This window comes from Rhinichthys klamathensis, unplaced genomic scaffold (assembly GCF_029890125.1).
Source record: "Rhinichthys klamathensis goyatoka isolate OS25496 unplaced genomic scaffold, OSU_Roscu_1.1 h1tg000242l_1, whole genome shotgun sequence".
In the NCBI taxonomy this organism is placed as follows: Eukaryota; Metazoa; Chordata; class Actinopteri; order Cypriniformes; family Leuciscidae; genus Rhinichthys; species Rhinichthys klamathensis.
This window is the reverse complement of record NW_026606764.1, coordinates 3,545,515-3,565,481: the sequence shown is the minus strand read 5'-3', so window position 1 is coordinate 3,565,481 and position 19,967 is coordinate 3,545,515. Positions and strand designations below refer to the sequence as shown.

The 19,967-nt window shown below is 37.3% G+C and overlaps 2 long non-coding RNA genes across 2 annotated transcripts; one reads left to right on the top strand and one right to left on the bottom strand.

The window, feature by feature from the left end:
- Positions 1-1,874: 1,874 nt before the first annotated feature.
- On the bottom strand, positions 1,875-17,104 carry LOC130100453 (uncharacterized). Its single transcript, XR_008808877.1, has 2 exons — positions 16,850-17,104; positions 1,875-2,031 (listed from the first exon to the last, which is right to left on the bottom strand). It is a non-coding gene; the product is annotated as an uncharacterized LOC130100453 (long non-coding RNA).
- Positions 2,025-17,254, top strand: LOC130100452 (uncharacterized). The gene is made up of 2 exons (XR_008808876.1): positions 2,025-2,279; positions 17,098-17,254. It is a non-coding gene; the product is annotated as an uncharacterized LOC130100452 (long non-coding RNA).
- The last annotated feature ends 2,713 nt before the right edge of the window (positions 17,255-19,967 follow it).

The following is a 19,967-nucleotide window of genomic DNA, read 5'->3' as shown; positions in this document are numbered from 1 at the left end:
CAGATGCTGTACAGTACTCTAGCCCAATGTTGTTTGGGGTGGCAGGGGGGAAATATGATCTAATCGAAGACTGTAATGTAACCGTATGTAACGTTAGATAAACAAGTCATGTAATGATCGGGCTAACTTACCAATTAAATCAAGACGACACTGCTGTATAATGTTATGGGCTCTCACTGAGCTCTAATATGCCTCTCCACCTGAAAAAGCAAGTACTGTATTATAAATAGTATTAGTTTAGTATTAATTAATAAAAAATAAAAATAAAATAAAATCTGACTTACCACGAGTAGGCTATCCAGTATTCTGATATCGACGATGACAAATTATATAATTTGTCTGTACTATTCCTTCTATAAGAAATCATCTCAACAATATAGTGTAGCAGTAAATTAATACAGATATAAACTTAATATCACCTAAATGAAATAGAAAGCTGCGCTTACAGACGCTCACATCCACACATGTAAACACAACACTGACGTCTTCACTTCCAGGTCAAGAAGCTGTCAATCAAAAACTCAGTAGCCAATGAGAACACACTGCTACTAGCCCCGCCCCCACGAGAGAATTGTGTCAGAACAGCGAACGAAAACTCAGGGAGCGTAAACAAAAACTTCAGAAGCGTAAATGAAAACTTCAGAAGCGTAAATGAAAACTTCAGAAGCGTAAATGAAAACTTCAGAAGCGTAAATGAAAACTCTGGAAGCGCATGTGTAAGTTTAGATCAGTAAAAGAAATATGAGGAATAGTTAGCAAAACATGCAGTGTATCAAAAAAATTGCCTGCGATTCATTCTTTTTCAGTTTTAAAGATATTTTATTCAGTTTCAATTTATATTTTCATTGATTTCTTGAAAAGTTACGTTCATTTTTATCGGCACAAAAATAATTCCATAGTTAATTAGCCACACCAGCAGGTGGCGATAGCGACATTCTCTCCCATGAACTCCGAGGATATCGACTGCACAGTCTATGGCTATACCACTGCACTCCCCAGCGTTATCCTCATCTAACTCGTTAATACACAAATATGCCACATCTTTTTAATCGTAGTAACGTAGACAAGCAGCTACAACCTATTTTTCCGCGAAACGAGCTTTCCTTCGAAGTGGATAAAATACATTGATCTAAATGCGCAGGCGGCCGAGAGACCGATCCGAACTAAGGGACCGTCTTCAAAGTGCATACCCCGAAAAGCGCTGCTACGAAAACAGTCAGAAACTTCAACTGTCACACACTACAGTGCCTGCTTACAAATTAGAGAAAATCACTTTATTATAAGAGACGTTTGAAGTACGTTATAACGAGTCATTAATGTATTTTAACTTATATGTTTCATATACTAGTATATAACCGAAGCTGTAGATTGTAAATTTAAACATTTCTCGTTCTTAGTGTTTTTTAGTTAGCTTAAATAGTAGCATAGCATTTATCCGATGATTCGTGCTAGCTGAGATTTACCGCAGCTTATACTGCCTTTTGTCATTGTTTTTGTCTTAATAATCAGTGCGATATGTTGTTAATATGAATTGTTTGTCTAACCTTGTCACAAATTGTAATGTAATCATTATCAAACTTAATTCATATCATATTTTTATTTTTTATCCTGATTAATGAAAGAAATAGCATTTTCAGGTATGTTTTGCAACGTTAAGTTCTTTGTTATTAAACAATAAGGCATAATACTTTTTTTTATTATTACATGCATAATTCATATGATTTGTCATAATTATTTCTTAAAACAGTACATCAAACAATACAATAGCATGCAATGCAATGAAATTGGTGATCCAAAACTTACAGGCTATTATAATAAAATCTGATTAAATTACACAATACAATACTAAATGATTTCAACTGAATTACGAGATGTAATGCATTATATTTTTATTAACACAGAACTACAAGCAAAATGAACATTTACATGGACATTTATAGAGCTTTTTAAAATACACAACAATACAGAACAGCTTTAAACAGAGATACTGTAGGAAACTTTCATTTCCCAAATACTTTTGTGATAGTCCTTCTGGCTATACAGTGTGAAGATCTGAAGGAAAATATCTTCATAGCTGTGTGAACAATGTGGAATTAACTGTAAGGTTAAATATTTTGAGAGAAAGGTTTATTTTTTTAGGTCCATCCTGGATTAACCAACTAGACTCAAATAGATGCAGTGTCTTTTGCTGTATGTAAAGTCAAATCTGTAATTTGAAGTGATTCATATTGTATGTGCAGTCATTTTTTGCTATCTTGAGGCCTAGATGATGCAGTCAGGTCATGAGACGTGGAGGCTGAGGAACTCTGAAAAACACACAAACATGCTGTAACACATGCATTTTGTACACACAAAGTATGTTGTGCTGTGTAACATCACTCACTGTTTTAGCTTAGATGGGCAAACTGGAAGGCACAGCGCAGCGGGCGTAGTTATAGCTCGCTGAACCTTGTCGTAATTTGAGACTGTCCTCCTCCGAAAAACGACCCCATATGTCGTTTGTACATGCAGCGTATTACGACCTATAGTGGCGTTTTAAAATGAAGCGCCCTCTAGCAGTCTTATATATGACAGTCTCGTTTATCGGGTGTGTCGTCATCAAATGACCTTTGACTGTCGTTACCAATAAAAACAAAATGCGGCAAGAAAAAGAATGTCCCTGACCGCCGTAATCAATATCTGTTTTATTTTATTTAAAGATCTATTTATCGTTGTGACTGTCGGCAATTCATGTGTAAGTATAAGTGTAGTTTGATGTTTTTTCTTTACAAATGGGTTGCGATTGCCACTGAATGAATGTGATTTTACCACAGTATATTAGCTCGATCCTGCTAGTTAAAGCACAGTGCCCATACATTTTACCATAGTAATTAGTTTTACTGTGGTATTTTTAGTTAAATAAGACAACGCCATGCTTTTAAGACTGTGGTTTTACTGTGGTATTTGTAAACACAGTAACACAGTTACAATGGTTTTTCCTAAGTTAAGTAGTTTTACTGTGGAATTTGTAGTTAAAGCACAGTACCACAACACATACCTTGGATTTAACACAGTAACTGTAACGTTAGATTTACTGTGGTATTTGTAGTTAAAGCACAGTAACTTGCATGCTTTTACCACAATTACTGTTTTTACTGTCTACTATTTGTAGTTAGAACCACAGCACTTACCACGGTTTTACCAGAGTAACTGTCGTTTTACTGTGGTATTTGTAGTTGAAACAGTAACAAATCACTTGCCATGGTTTTACTACAGTAACCATAGTTTTACTGTGGTGTTTGTAGTTGAAACAGTAACACAACACTTGCCATGGTTTTACCACAGTAACCATAGTTTTACTGTGGTGTTTATAGTTGAAACAGTAACACAACACTTGCCATGGTTTTACCACAATAATCACAACACTGGCCTTTAATACCTTTTTGTAATGTAATTGTAATTCAATATTCTTTTTCTGTCTTGCAGTTACTTCAGATCACATACTCCTCCATCTCCATCTCCCACAACAACCTTTAATCCAACAGCTCTTTTAAGAGGCCATATCTCGCAAAGACTCACTTTCTGTCTGTCTCTCTCTCTCTCTCCTCTCTCTCTCTCTCTCTCTCTCTCTCTCTCTCTCTCTCTCTCTCTCTCTCTCTCTCTCTCTCTCTCTCTCTCTCTCTCTCTCTCTCTCTCTCTCTCTCTCTCTCTCTCAGTTTTTTTTAACTGTAATTAATTTACACATTTTTTTGCTCTCTTTCTTTCTCTTCTTCATCATGGAATATTTTTAAAAATCAAAATTTGATCAATTCTGTCAGAAAGCTGCTAATAACAGGGAACTTGAACTCAAAGCTCCCAGTGCTGATCTTGAAGAAGCTGCCAGGGAGGCTGAACAGGTCCTTCAAATTAGGTAATGTTGAACACATTTAGTTATAGCTGATTTGCTTTAATGAATGTATCCTTATTTTATGTTTTATTAACTTTCCTTAAAGTCCTTCCTCTCAAATAATTTGGTCACGGATCATTTTTAACACACTGTCTCAACATGTATATATTTCTCTTTGTTTCAGCTGAAAAGGAAGTGCTTTCAATGGCTTGTTAAACCTGTCTTCGTGGAGAGAGGGATGAATTCGGCCATCTTGTGCGTTTATGGAGAAGGAAAAAAGCTGCAAAGGCAAATGTTTCCAATGGTATGTCTGTGTTGGTCTTAACCCTTGATTGAATATTACTGCAGTTACATTTTGCACAGCATTTGATGTTTCTTAAACTTTGTTTTACATACTACACTACCCCATCAGTAAGAACCCACAATAAAGCGTCATGTTGATGTAGTAATAGTTCATACAATTGACCAAGTCAGCAAATTCATATGATATTATGCAAGTGCACTCGTACAAAATTCTATGACTTTTACTCCAGCTGCTGTCATTGGCCATTGCCTCAACTCTCTTGCAGATTGTAAGTAGTTGGACCGTTTATATCAGAAAGTTCATATCAAGTCCATTGTATTTTTTATTAACCTTTACATATTGGCGCCGTCTCTTCTCGTACCAACAGTACATGATATCTTTCCACATGTTGATTTTTATTGACCACATCTGTTTAAGAAGCAAGAGTCTGGAAATGCTAGTTTAACAAGTTACGTGACACATCAGATCTTCAAATAACTTGTCCTAATCAGATCACTTCAACAATTAGTTCACCCAAAAATGAAAATTCTGTCAGTAATTGCTCACCCTCACCCTCATGTTGTTCCAACCCCGTAAGACTTTCATTCATCTTCAGAACACAAATTAAGATATTTTTGATTAAATCTGAGAGCTGTCTCACTCCTCCATAGAAGCTAAGGGATCGAAACTTGCCGGCCTAGAAAGTTAGAAAAGACCATATTTAAAATAGTCCAAGTGACTACAGTGGCTCAACCTTGAGTTTATCCAGCGACGAGAATACTTTTTGTGCGCAAAAATAACGACTTATTTAATTCTTCATTTTCTTCTCTGTGGGCCTCTGAGTGAGTTTACGTAGTGTAACAGCGCAGCGCTTCTGTGTTGTACGTCAGAACGTAGGCTCGCTATTGGCTGACGCAGGTCATGTGTGTGATGCGCACAAAAAGTATTCTCGTTGCTTGATAAACTTATGGTTGATTGACGAAAGTCTTACGGGGTTGGAACTTGGAACAACATGAGAGTGAGTAATTACTGACAGAATTGTCATTTTTGGGTGAATTAACCCTTTAAGTTCGTTCATAACACCAAGAACAATAACTATAATGATAACTATTTTAACATCCACAACAAACGGTTAAAGTTGGATAGATCCTGATTGGCTGTCAGTGTTTTTATAGTTCATCATGTGATTTAATAAAATTATCTTTTGTCCTTTCTTGCAGGATTTGTCACGAATTACTTAGTCCTGCTCCATCAGCTCTCTACAATATCAAACTCCATCAGCTCTCTACAATATCAAACCCAATGGCTCTTTTAAGACCCAACCCATCCAAAAGCTTTCACATCGCTCTCTGTCTTGTGTGGCACATCTGCTCTCAGCCCTTCTTCACTCTTATTGCTAATTTCCACTCTGACCATGTCTACTTGTAATCCATTTCTTTTCTACAGTGAACACTCAGATTCTACTGTGAGCACTCCTGTCACCATCCCTCCCACTGTATTCTACTTGCCAACACAGAGAAAGAGGGGGAGGGGGTAATGTAAAAATAACCTATTTTCTTTCTTTTTAATATTATTTCCTTAATTGTTTCAACTTAATGTTATTGAATTGCATAATATGTAATTATATATATATTTATTACATGGCTTGGTTGAATTCTAATGTAGAATGCGGTCTGTTGTTTCTTGAAAACAGACCGCTGCTAAGTATAACACACCGTTGCCATGAAAAACAGAGCGTTGCAATGGATTCTAACCATAGAGACGTAGCGCTAAACGCTATTTTCTTTAGCGAAAGCAATACAATCATTTTTAAATCAATAAACTCCTTTTTAAGTCAATATTTTGAGTCAAATTATTGATTTATTTGGTAGGTAGCCATGTAATAAGCGGGATAATGTCCCTTACACATTATCCCTTACATATATCATTCCAGTTCAGTTTTCTTCATCCATCTGAAATGCCAATCAAAATTACATGTTGTATACTATTCATTGTTGTTTTAAAGGGGTTTCGGTTACATATCAGTTACTTTATCAATCAGTGTTTTTTTTAAGAGTTTTCTATTTTTCACTATAATTGATTACCTCAATGCAGATATTTTTTTATATAACCAACCTATTTTTATGTTTTCTTTTCTACATAGTGGCGCAAACTGGAGAAGTACCTGTGTGACAGAGGATGCTGTGCTGGGCGCTTATCTTTGTATTTAAACAGTTTGACATATAAATAAACATTGGGAAATTACTACAAAATGTGTCCATTCATTATGCTTTTTTTTTTATTCCTATATTTATAGCTAATAATGGTAATGGGGTCCATTTCCTGGAAACACAGAAGTGATTAAATATATACCTTTAATACATTGTAAATGTTATAGAAGCACTTCATTTGAATAGTAGCTGAACTTATCTTTGTTTAAGAAATACTGAATGCTTGAATGATTATCAGAGGATTAGTTTTTTGTAAGCAAATGAAACTTTTTTAATTATTTGTCATACAGTATCCAACTGCAACATTTTTCTATTGCGTGTAATCTATTGTTGCATCGGGTTATGCAATGCAATCTGTCATTTTAGTTTTATATTTAATGGGGACAAATAAATGTTTAATTTGTCCATTCACCACAAGAACCTGGAAGATCCTGTCATAAATGACCATATATGGACAAGTAAGTGTGACGCATCTGCTCAACTGGGTTGTCATTGGCTTTGACATTTCCTTGGCACCTACAGGACTGGCTGTGGTTGGACAATCTTTAAACCCATATTACTAAACGTTTAATGTTGCAAAGTACGTTTTGCTGTTATAATTACGTCAGTAATACATAAAGTTAACAATGTGGTGTTGAGTTGTTGTGAGAAATTACCCCTTTACCGAGATCCTAACCCTAACCCTAAGTATAAGTTAACTGAACTACAAACAAAGACTATTGCCAAATAGCTTATAATGATAGAGGCTCATGGGTAATGTAGTTTAAAACGTTTAATAAAGAAATTTAAAAAAATACTATCTTTACTGAACATAGGGATATCTAATCATGGTCATTGTGCAAACCTCTAAGACATATTTGAGAGGCAGGCTAAAATTTGGTATTTTACTATAAGCACTTTTTAAAACGCCTTTATACCACCTTTTCATATATATATATATGATTTTTTAAAAAGTGGTCAACATCATTATGTAAACATAGTATAAGAATAGTGTTGACAATGAACAAAGACATCAATTTAAACAACCAATACACTTGTGACACTTCATTGTACTACAACATTGTTTTACTGAATGGCATACTGTCCAAGTACACACAGTGTGTAATTTATGGCTCAAAAGTCTTAACAAAAAATGAATGCACTGCAAAGCATCATAATGTAAAAGTTCTGGACATCAGAAATTTGAATGCTCATCCTGCTTATAGTACAGGATCCATGTTGATCTTTCCCTGGTATATCATCCTCAGTGTGCCTGAAGTGCCCATAACAATATAGCCCATGCAGTCTCTTGTGATGCATCTTTCAGCCTTTCACTTCATGTAACTGAAATTTGGCATATTTACTGTATTTGACACAGCATCTAAGTCCTAAAACATATACAATGGTAACATTCTAGCAAATGATTGTCCCAAATGTCATTAATATGACAAATCTTCATGTCTCAATTAAAACAATCATGGTTATTATGTCTTATTACAAAATCTAATCAAACACAATCCTTAATAAATAATATTCACCATATGTTGTTATCCAACACCATGTACAAAACTTTACTGGATAATACAGCATAAATACAGCTAAAGTAGCATATAAAGACTTATGATATTTGAGAGAAATAAAAAAGGGTTGTTATAATCATGATATTTATCTCCCTATCAAAATCTTCTTCCATGTATATAAGCAATTTGCAATTGTTATCGAGCAGTGAGCACAGTACAGTACAAATGATGGACAAAAGATGTGATCAAATCAAATAATTTTATTGTCACAAAACCATGAACCCAAGTGTGCACAGGTGATGAAATTCTTTTTTGCAAACTCTGCAGAATGACAGTATGGATGACAAGTATAGAATATTTACACAACACATACAGTATTAATATACACAGTATATGTTAGGGACTCAATACAAGTAGAGAACAATATATGGTACAATATTATACTATACACAGAATGAAAAATGAAAAAAATAAACAAAATATTCACAGTATACATATACAGTGCAGTACGGTATGAATGAGTGAAAATAGAATGTCAGGGTCCAGAATAATACTGAGTAAGAGTCCAGTCAGTGTAATTGAAAAAATGTAGAGCATATGAGGTTGGGGGGTGGGGGTTGCTGTGTGTTTTACTGGTATGAGTCCAGTCTGCTGGTGCGGGTTCTACGATAACCTCTGCCTGATGGTAACGGTGAGAGCAGTCCATGGCTCGGGTGTCTGGATTCTCTGTGCTTTCCTCACACACACACCTGTAGGAAGGGACGTTTCCTCACACACTCCCTTGTCCTGGAGGGAGGGAAGCTCACCTTCAACAGTGTTCTGTGCAGTTCGTAGAGCTTTGCAGTGATGCAGCCAGTCAGGATCCTCTCCACAGTGTAAAATTGAGGGTTGATTTGAGGGTTTTGGTGCTCACACTGAACTTCCTCAGCTGTCTGAGGAAGAAAAGACACTGATGAGCCTTCTTCAGCACAGCATCAGGGTGGATGGGTGAAGTTCTAACCAAAGAAAATATGTATTTAGGAGGTGGTAAATCAGCAAACCATATATAATAGTATTATTTAAAATTGTTGCACTAGACCAGGGGTAGGCAAGTTCGGTCCTAGAGAGCCACTGTCCTGCAGAATTTAGTTCCAACCCTAATCAAACACACCTGAACAAGCTAATCAATGTCTTCAGGATTACTAAGGCTATAGGCAGGTGAGGTTTTTCTCAGTGTTGGAGCCAAACTCTGCAGGACAGCGGCTCTCTAGGACCGAACTTGCCTACCCCTGCACTAGACTTACCATTGATTCCATGGGCCGTAACTCTGACCTGTCAATGTAGAGCTGGAATGTATTCTTCATAGTGGATAACTGATGCAGTGCTGCACTTGGTGGCCACAGAATCGTCTCCTGTCAACAAAAACTCCATCTCTGGCCTCAGACCCATTTCTCCTTAGTCTGGACCATGTGAACTGACCAACTGCGTGAAGACGGACCTGAGCATTGAGTGTGTTCAGTGCCAGCTATCGGCTCCTCTACCTCTTGATGTAGTCTTTCTGTACAAGTAGAAAATGAGAACATAATACAAGCAGTCATAACAAATTAATAATGTATTTAAAACTAGTGCAACATGCCTATTTCTTCATCAACTGGCTTCATCCTCCTTCAAACAATCAGACAAAAAAAAACAATTTAATAATAACTCCAGAAAAACTGTCAGTACTCACCATATAAAGTAATTTCCAGCAATAAACATGTATGTATGAGTATCTATGAATACATGAGAAGGCCATGTTCATTTCTCATCCCCAACAGGACTGGTTGTCCTGGTGAATACTGGTTTGCCTGGCTTGCTCTTTTTCAGCTGTAAAACAAGAAATGTCTATTGAACCCATGTTTAAATACTATTGTTGTTTCGTCTATTAGTGAGACGGGCATAATTTTGGGTGTAAGTTTTAATAATGAGAGAAAGGTGGTACTAGAAAAAGCTGTATCTTCAATAGCAAGCTATATTAATAAATGAATTCCTTTAAACATGATTACTTGCTGCCAGTATTGTTGTAAGCAGTTTAAAGGCCTCTTCACACAAAGGATGAGCCCACACTGCAGCTATTTAACATATAACGACACAGAGGAACAATTTCGTTGGAATCACTTTCAAAAATGTTGTTTTTTTCCAGCTGATGAACTATAAAATCTTTGACAGCCAATCAGAATCTACTCGACTTTAAAAAGCTTAAGCACTTAAAATGGCAGACAACATTACCACAGCACGCACTTTTGATAATAAACAGAACTTTATCGTCCGTTTATTGTGGATGTTAGAATAGTTATCATTATAGTTATTGTTCTTGGTGTGATGAACGAACTTAAAGGGTTAATTCACCCAAAAATGACAATTCTGTCAGTAATTACTCACTCTCATGTTGTTCCAAGTTCCAAGCCCGTAAGACTTTCGTCAATCAACCATAAGTTTATCAAGCCACAAGAATACTTTTTGTGTGCAAAAACAAGCAAAAATAATGACTTTATTCAACTCTTCATTTTCTTCTGTGTGGGCCTCTGAGTGAGCCACGTAGTGTAACAGCGCAGTGCTTCTGTGTTGTACGTCACACGCATCACACACATGACCTGCGTCAGCCAATAGCGAGCCTACGTTCTGACGTACAACACAGAAGCGCTGCGCTGTTACACTACGTAAACTCACTCAGAGGCCCACAGAGAAGAAAATGAAGAATTAAATAAGTCGTTATTTTTGCGCACAAAAAGTATTCTCGTCGCTGGATAAACTCAAGGTTGAGCCACTGTAGTCACTTGGACTATTTTAAACATTGTCTTTTCTAACTTTCTAGGCCGGCAAGTTTCGATCCCTTAGCTTCTATGGAGGAGTGAGACAGCTCTCAGATTTAATCAAAAATATCTTAATTTGTGTTTTGAAGATGAATGAAAGTCTTACGGGTTGGAACAACATGAGGGTAAGCAATTACTGACAGAATTTTAATTTTTGGGTGAACTAATTGTTTAAGTGATCTGATTAGGACAAGTTATTTGAAGATCTGATGTGTCACGTAACTTGTTAAACTAGCATTTCCAGACTCTTGCTTCTTAAACAGATGTGGTCAATAAAAATCAACATGTGGAAAGATATCATGTACTGTTGGTACGAGAAGAGACGGCGCCAATATGTAAAGGTTAATAAAAAATACAATGGATTTGATATGAACTTTCTGATATAAACGGTCCAACTACTTACAATCTGCAAGAGAGTTGAGGCAATGGCCAATGACAGCAGCTGGAGTAAAAGTCATAGAATTTTGTACGAGTGCACTTGCATAATATCATATGAATTTGCTGACTTGGTCAATTGTATGAACTATTACTACATCAACATGACGCTTCATTGTGGGTTCTTACTGATGGGGTAGTGTAGTATGTAAAACAAAGTTTAAGAAACATCAAATGCTGTGCAAAATGTAACTGCAGTAATATTCAATCAAGGGTTAAGACCAACACAGACATACCATTGGAAACATTTGCCTTTGCCGCTTTTTTCCTTCTCCATAAAAACACAAGATGGCCGAATTCATCCCTCTCTCCACGAAGACAGGTTTAACAAGCCCTTGACAGCACTTCCTTTTCAGCTGAAACAAAGAGAAATATATACATGTTGAGACAGTGTGTTAAAAATGATCCGTGACCAAATTATTTGAGAGGAAGGACTTTAAGGAAAGTTAATAAAACATAAAATAAGGATACATTCATTAAAGCAAATCAGCTATAACTAAATGTGTTCAACATTACCTAATTTGAAGGACCTGTTCAGCCTCCCTGGCAGCTTCTTCAAGATCAGCACTGGGAGCTTTGAGTTCAAGTTCCCTGTTAATAGCAGCTTTCTGACAGAATTGATCAAATTTTGATTTTTAAAAATATTCCATGATGAAGAAGAGAAAGAACGAGAGCAAAAAAATGTGTAAATTAATTACAGTAAAAAAAAAATGAAAGAGAGAGAGATGGAGATGGTTGTGGGAGATGGAGGAGTATGTGATCTGAAGTAACTGCAAGACAGAAAAAGAATATTGAATTACAATTACATTACAAAAAGGTATTAAAGGCATGGCCAGTGTTGTGATTATTGTGGTAAAACCATGGCAAGTGTTGTGTTACTGTTTCAACTATAAACACCACAGTAAAACTATGGTTACTGTGGTAAAACCATGGCAAGTGTTGTGTTACTGTTTCAACTATAAACACCACAGTAAAACTATGGTTACTGTGGTAAAACCATGGTAAGTGTTGTGTTACTGTTTCAACTACAAATACCACAGTAAAACTGTGGTTACTGTGGTAAAACCATGGCAAGTGCTGTGGTTACTGTGCTTTACCTACAAATAGTAGACAGTAAAAACACAGACTGTGGTAAAATCATGGTAAATTACTGTGTTTAATTACAAATACCACATTACAACTACAGTAACTGGTAAAAAAAAACATGTTAAGTCTTGTGTTACTGTGCTTTAACTACAATAGTACACAATACAAACACAGTTACTGTGGTAAAAGCATTGTAAGTGTGGTTACCGTGGTTACAGTTACGGTGGAAGAAGCATGGTGTTACTGTGCTTTTACTACACATGACATAGGATCGACAGTTACTGGTAAAACATAGTAAATGTGTGGACTTTTTGCATGATACCTTTCCCAACACAGGCAAATTTCAATGTTTGAATGTCACAATGAAAACTAACTTTATAATGCTGGCGTGCGTTTGAATGAACGTCACACAGCTTGAAATATAAATACCGATTTGAAACACGACATCATTTAATTCATAAACACGGGACTATATACGGATGGAAACCCTACCTGTACGTGTGATGAAGTCATCAAAAAGATATATTTTTATAGCAATAAACTACTTTGAATAGCTGGGAGAGTTTGACGTAAACTGGTAACGTTAGCAGGTAGATAAAAATAACCCATAATGCATTGAGGTTTATAATGCATTTCTCCATATCTCCAGCTGCCGGTAGGGGCGCAAATTTAGGAAACGCTCTTATGTGTCGTATTTGAAGGTAGTCACAAACGACCTAAATGGTCGTATGGGTTGGAGGACTTGTTGCGTAATTTCCCCTTGGCAGGATGGGGTCATGACTTGTTGGAAGAGGAGGCTGGACTGGCTGAGGAACTCTGAAAAACACACAAACATGCTGTAACACATGCATTTGTACACGCAAAGTCTGTTGTGCTGTAACCTCACTCACTGTATTAGCTTAGATGGGCAAACTGCAAGGCACAGCGCAGCGGGCAATTACAAGGCCATTTTAATGTCACACTCCACAAGATAAGACATCTCAGCCCAAAAGTGACTGAAACCTTCCATTCGTCTCAGTATTATAAGGCTGATCTGAGTTATGATGCTTATATAAGATGAGTTATGATGTATCTGAGTCAACATAAAAATATCATGTCCCTGGGTCAACACAAGATATTTCATTATTACTCAAATTAAAAAGATTACATCTTATACTAGATATTATATTAACATTATGATTATTTAAATTCTGTGATTGATTACTGTTTGTCTAATATTAGATGAGTAATAAGGAATGATGTCCCTGCAGATAAATGTGATGTTCCTGGGTCAATAGAAATAAAAAATACTCATTTCAAAATGTTATAATAAACAACGTATAATCCTGAAACGTCAATGTGAGAAGAGCCTTTACTTATTCAGTACAACCACAAATCTGTGTAATGCTTCTGACAAGACAGTAGTACGGAAGACACTAATTGACTGCTTGAAGAAGGTCATTGCTGATGGGGGTGCTGTTCACGGAGTGCTGGATTGAAGCATATTCATGGGAAGTTGACTGATGGTTAAAGTGTGGGAGGAAAAGGTGCACAAGCATCTGGGATGAGTGCAACTTTGAGAGGATGTCAGGAAATGCAGATTCAAGTTCTTGGGGGAGTTTTACAAGAAGACGACTGAGGCTGGAGTCAGAGCAACAAGACCCAGGCCATCCTTAAAAATATTTTGGTTTGCAGTAACAGCAAAAAAAAAAAAAAAAAGGGGGTCGGTAGGTAGGCCTATATTTTTTTTTTCAATATTCAATGTAAAAAAAAAAAAAGTTAAATTTTGGTCATGGTATGAATTTAAACACATTTGCATATCGTGACGTCACTGACTGTGTCTTCAAACCGTGCCTTCGGGCGCACCTTTGCAAACCTCATTCTGATGCAGGTTATATATGTCAAAAACATTTTTATTCCAGCTGCATTTATTTGATTTTTTTGTGGCAAAATCAAGAAAAGAAAAAAAAAGCCACTAGAGTTCAATGAAAGTGGATTTTCAGAGGTAAACAAATAAATTAAAATGACTTTAGAATTCACAAGTAACAGTTAATTAGATTAACATGCAATGTCATATCTATGAGAAAACAGCTTTTTTTTCATATCAGAGAGACACAGTGTAAATAACTATAAAGTCAACTCTATTTTTCCCCCAGTTCACCGGCCACTTACTTTCATGTATTTCGGGAGAATCTGATGAATTCACGCGCTGTAATAAATCCAACAGACAGAAATCTCTGAACTGCGGCCCAAACGGCGGCCATCTCACGTTACAGATCAAGATAATTTATAGTTTTTTTTAAACGACAAAACAAACTCACTTATACATATTTGAGAATCGGAATAGAAGATAGTTCATGACTTGGTAATCAAGTTTGTTCATATTTAGAAATAAAAGCGCTAAATCTGTCATACAGCGCTATTTTGGCTGTGGTGAATCACGTGCCAAGCATGACGTGTCACCATGGAAACGGGACGGGACGGGACGGGACGGGGGGGGGGGGGGGGGGGGGGCATCACGATGTTTAGCCGATGCCGTCTAAACCATAGACATCATATCTCTATATGATATCTATGGTGTAAACATTGTGATGTCTGTCAGCCATCATTACCAAGCGCGAACCACTGACAGTGAATGAAACGATTACTTGGCAAACTCACGGTGACCGAATGAAACGAAGCGAACGTGTCTAGGCCACATGTGACATGCGTATGCCATGGTGTAAACATAATCATAGACGCCGCGGGTTTATATCTAAAAGAAAGAACGTAGCCCATGTAGGCTTTTTATACTCACAATACTTACTAAAATATGATTAATATTTTATTATTAGGGGCCAAGCACCGAAGGTGCAGAGGCACCTATTCTATCTGTTCCGGTTCTTATTAGGGGCCAAGCACCGAAAGTGCGGCGGTACCTATTGTATCTGTTCCGGTTCTTCTTCTTCTTCTTCTTATTATTATTATTCCAACCAGGTGTCTATGGCAGCCCATAGAACCGTGTCCGGGAAAGTTGTTTTGGTTTGACATTCTGATAGAGGACAGACCCAACATCAAATACACCAATTTTGGTGTTTCTAACTCCTATGTCATCACAAGCATAACCTGAGGCTACATGCTGCGTTTCGGCGCAGCGCCACCTACTGGTCTTGAGATATGAAAAATTGCTATTTTTGCTCATAACTTCTGAACAGTTTGTCCAAAAATCATGAATGTGGTCTCGTTAGATTCAGGGCGTCATGCCGAGTCGACTGATATCCAATTTTCCCAGATCGGCCATTTTGACTGTCGGCCATTTTGAAATACGTGCTAAAATGCTGTATTTTTGGAACGCATGAACGAATTGTTACGAAACTCGGTATGGGTCATCAGTACGATGCCCTGAAGGAGCCTGAGAAGTTTCGAAACAGCGCCACCTAATGAGTTATAACTCTGGCTGCGGTTGACTTATTTTCACGGGAGTCATCTCGTTGAGGTCCTGAATCCTTGCCGAGTCCACAGATACCAAACATGCTAGGTTTCGACTTAGTTTGTGTAGCGTTGTGATTTAGCACTTAAAAAACAGTTGCCGATATCTTCGAAACCGCTAGTCCAATCGAGACGAAACCACCGTCAGAAGTTTGGAAACATAGGTCTATATATTAAACAAATGCCCAAATGCCCAAATATTGATAGTAAGGGGTCATAAAATTCAATCAAAGTCACGTGTCAGTCATTTTTGACGTGTTTTTTCACAAAAATGTCTATAACTCCGAAGTGAATTGAGATATTTTCACCAAAACCGACACACATCTGTATGGGCTCACTCTGAGGACACAAATAGTACAGAGACTGAATAAAGTAATCAAATGTAAAATAACACTGGGTAGTGTTTTTGTCCTGAGAACTAAATTAAATACATAGGATATTATTCCCGATTCTTTCAAATGAAAGCTATGTTTTGTTGTTTTGACAACCAAATGAATGAAAGACCATGGCTGCTGTCACTGTAAGAGCTCGTGCACAGATCCTGTAACCAATAACATTATACGGTCACGTGCGATGTATGCTAAGACATAACCGAGGATACACACGCCAGTCACCATAAACGAAATTGACATAATTTTCGCATGCTTTTGACTGTTAAAGCGATATACAAAACCCGGTATGGTGTTTTGACTCAGATACATCATAACTCATCTTATATAAGCATCATAACTCAGATCAGCCTTATAATACTGAGACGAATGGAAGGTTTCAGTCACTTTTGGGCTGAGATGTCTTATCTTGTGGAGTGTGACATTAAAATGGCCTTGTAATTGCCCGCTGCGCTGTGCCTTGCAGTTTGCCCATCTAAGCTAATACAGTGAGTGAGGTTACAGCACAACAGACTTTGCGTGTACAAATGCATGTGTTACAGCATGTTTGTGTGTTTTTCAGAGTTCCTCAGCCAGTCCAGCCTCCTCTTCCAACAAGTCATGGCCCCATCCTGCCAAGGGGAAATTACGACAAGGTTCAGCGAGCTATAACTACGCCCGCTGCGCTGTGCCTTGCAGTTTGCCCATCTAAGCTAAAACAGTGAGTGATGTTACACAGCACAACAGACTTTGTGTGTACAAAATGCATGTGTTACAGCATGTTTGTGTGTTTTTCAGAGTTCCTCAGCCTCCACGTCTCATGACCTGACTGCATCATCTAGGCCTCAAGATAGCAAAAAATGACTGCACATACAATATGAATCACTTCAAATTACAGATTTGACTTTACATACAGCAAAAGACACTGCATCTATTTGAGTCTAGTTGGTTAATCCAGGATGGACCTAAAAAAATAAACCTTTCTCTCAAAATATTTAACCTTACAGTTAATTCCACATTGTTCACACAGCTATGAAGATATTTTCCTTCAGATCTTCACACTGTATAGCCAGAAGGACTATCACAAAAGTATTTGGGAAATGAAAGTTTCCTACAGTATCTCTGTTTAAAGCTGTTCTGTATTGTTGTGTATTTTAAAAAGCTCTATAAATGTCCATGTAAATGTTCATTTTGCTTGTAGTTCTGTGTTAATAAAAATATAATGCATTACATCTCGTAATTCAGTTGAAATCATTTAGTATTGTATTGTGTAATTTAATCAGATTTTATTGTAATAGCCTGTAAGTTTTGGATCACCAATTTCATTGCATTGCATGCTATTGTATTGTTTGATGTACTGTTTTAAGAAATAATTATGACAAATCATATGAATTATGCATGTAATAATAAAAAAAAGTATTATGCCTTATTGTTTAATAACAAAGAACTTAACGTTGCAAAACATACCTGAAAATGCTATTTCTTTCATTAATCAGGATAAAAAATAAAAATATGATATGAATTAAGTTTGATAATGATTACATTACAATTTGTGATTCCGTCATTTTTATTACACTGTCCTGTAATCAAGGTTAGACAAACAATTCATATTAACAACATATCGCACTGATTATTAAGACAAAAACAATGACAAAAGGCAGTATAAGCTGCGGTAAATCTCAGCTAGCACGAATCATCGGATAAATGCTATGCTACTATTTAAGCTAACTAAAAAACACTAAGAACGAGAAATGTTTAAATTTACAATCTACAGCTTCGGTTATATACTAGTATATGAAACATATAAGTTAAAATACATTAATGACTCGTTATAACGTACTTCAAACGTCTCTTATAATAAAGTGATTTTCTCTAATTTGTAAGCAGGCACTGTAGTGTGTGACAGTTGAAGTTATTGACTGTTTTCGTAGCAGCGCTTTTCGGGGTATGCACTTTGAAGACGGTCCCTTAGTTCGGATCGGTCTCTCGGCCGCCTGCGCATTTAGATCAATGTATTTTATCCACTTCGAAGGAAAGCTCGTTTCGCGGAAAAATAGGTTGTAGCTGCTTGTCTACGTTACTACGATTAAAAAGATGTGGCATATTTGTGTATTAACGAGTTAGATGAGGATAACGCTGGGGAGTGCAGTGGTATAGCCATAGACTGTGCAGTCGATATCCTCGGAGTTCATGGGAGAGAATGTCGCTATCGCCACCTGCTGGTGTGGCTAATTAACTGCTCTCACACACACGGCTTACAAATCTCTTTTTTGCAGATCGCAGCGGGACAAAGTGGACAAAAATCCACAAATGTGTAAAAGGGAGTTGCAAATGTCACGTGACCTGCAAATTGCCAGGAAGCAATTTGCAAATGTGTAAAAACAGTTTTGTGTGTAGAAATGGATCCACAAATGCGTAAATCACAATTTGTATGTGAAATAAAAAGATATTTGTACAGATTGAATTGTGTGTATTTGCAAATCGTGAGATATTTGTGTATATGTTTATTTACAGATCTCCGCAGTACACATTGGACAAAATTCCACAAATGTGTGGAAAGGAACTTACAAATGTAACGTGACCCACAAACTCACAGGAACTGATTTGCAAATGTGTAAAAACAGTTTTGTGTGTAGAAATGGATCCACAAATGCGTAAATCACAATTTGTATGTGAAATAAAAAGATATTTGTACGGATTGAATTGTGTGTATTTGCAAATCGTGAGATATTTGTGTATATGTTTATTTACAGATCTGCGCAGTACACACTGGACAAAATTCCACAAATGTGTAAAAAAAACGTACAAATGTAACGTGACCCACAAATTCACAGGAACTGATCTGCAAATGCGTAAAAAATGTTTTGTGTTGTACACATCACCCTTTATTTTTGTGGATATGATTTTACACATCACAAATGTAAAAATACACATTTGCAGATAGAGAAATATTTGCGCATCATTGTACACATTTGTAGATTGTCTTCTGTGGGTTACAAATATTAAAGTCCATTTAATTCTTCCATATGTTTGGAGCTCCGTCGAATTGATTCATATATCCTTGATTTTCTTCTTTACCACTCATTTATAAACAAGAAATTTCTATTTTTACAGCGTGTGAACTTATCTTCGATACTATTCCTTATAAAAAAACAATCGGATTGCTTTGATATCGCTACTTATATCCAACTTTCCGAATTTCCGCTACTAGCCTAAGCCCGTTAGCATTGCACGCGTGGCCTCTCGCCTATCGATTGTCTCATTTACACCCGTTCCACTGAAAGGATACGGGTTCTATCCAGGATTTCAGTCCTAAATTAGTAGTGATATTGGTAGTATCACTACTAATTTACTGTTCATCTGTTATAATGGCGAATATATCGGATGTGTGTCTAACGTTACCTCTGAGTGCAGGTGAGGACACATTTGAGCTGCATTCGGTACAGTTGGAGCTGGAGTCCGTGGAGAAGCAGATCCGTGATCTACTAGAGAGGCAAGCCGAGCTGCGAGATCGGCGATCAGCGCTTGAAACATCACGCGCCGATGCTCACAAGTCAGTGGTTAGTAACTTTTTGACTCCGACCTCGTCTACTCCGTGTGTTTCTCTGCACAGGACGCAAGCACCCAGGACGCGATCATCCCTGGCTTCATTCACTCCAGCACCGACACAACACCATGGACCCTGGATGATCCCACAGCGGAAGACACGAGCCAGGACCAGAGCAAGAACCTCTCCGCCCCTCCCGGTCTTCGAGATCTCCACCCGGAACCGCTTCTCCCATCTTCGCGAGTCGGAACGCGACGACGCCGTGATCATCGGCAGTTCCATGGTCCGTCATGTCCGCGCTACCTCAGGTAAAGGTAGGGTGCGCACTCACTGCTTTCCTGGTGCTCGTGTTCTAGATGTCGCTGCACAGGTTCCCGAGATCCTGAACGGTGACGA